This window comes from Stegastes partitus, unplaced genomic scaffold, assembly GCF_000690725.1.
Source record: "Stegastes partitus isolate 25-593 unplaced genomic scaffold, Stegastes_partitus-1.0.2 Scaffold2754, whole genome shotgun sequence".
Classification (NCBI taxonomy): domain Eukaryota; kingdom Metazoa; phylum Chordata; class Actinopteri; family Pomacentridae; genus Stegastes; species Stegastes partitus.
Window position 1 is genome coordinate 90 of NW_007580485.1, and position 553 is coordinate 642.

General features: G+C 35.8%; 1 long non-coding RNA gene across 1 annotated transcript in view; it reads left to right on the forward strand.

The window, feature by feature from the left end:
- The first annotated feature begins 368 nt into the window (after window positions 1–368).
- LOC103375665 (uncharacterized) overlaps window positions 369–553 on the forward strand; it is a 2,985-nt gene continuing 2,800 nt past the window's right edge. The window contains exon 1 of the long non-coding RNA XR_521232.1: window positions 369–538. This is a non-coding gene — a long non-coding RNA (uncharacterized LOC103375665). The remainder of the gene's footprint in view (window positions 539–553) is intronic.

Genomic DNA, 553 nt, shown 5'->3' on the forward strand with positions numbered 1-553 from the left:
CTGCTGTCAGCTGCAGAAACAGGAGGAGAGACTCAAGCTTCAACGTTCTGCTCTTCACAATCACACTTTTAGGACTTTATATGAGCAGAAATTGTCATTAGAGTTACCAGAAAAGAAAAACAGGACACAAAGCTTCATTTGTAAATGTTTGTTTTATTACATGCCAAGAGATAAGGATTGTGTGTGTGTGGCGGTATCAGATCAGCCAGTTACCACTGTGAAGTAAATCATCCCATCCCGTAATTTCGTCCAGTATCGGCCCGATACCGATACCCAGTATCGGATCAGCGCATCTCTAATCTCAAGCAAACAACAAAAAAAATAAGTTTTCTGAAACTCTACAAAAATGTAGTTATCTTTTTTTGCAAATTAACTCTTCTGTGGAGGCAAAAATTCAATATTTTGTATGTTTTTGTTGGAAAATTAGCTATATTTTTAGATTTGATGGACATAATGTACCTTAAGTAATATAAACTCAATGTTATTTTCCTTCAAATTTTGGCATTTTTAAGCTTTTAGTTTGACCCACCATCCTCAGGTAGACACTTCAAAC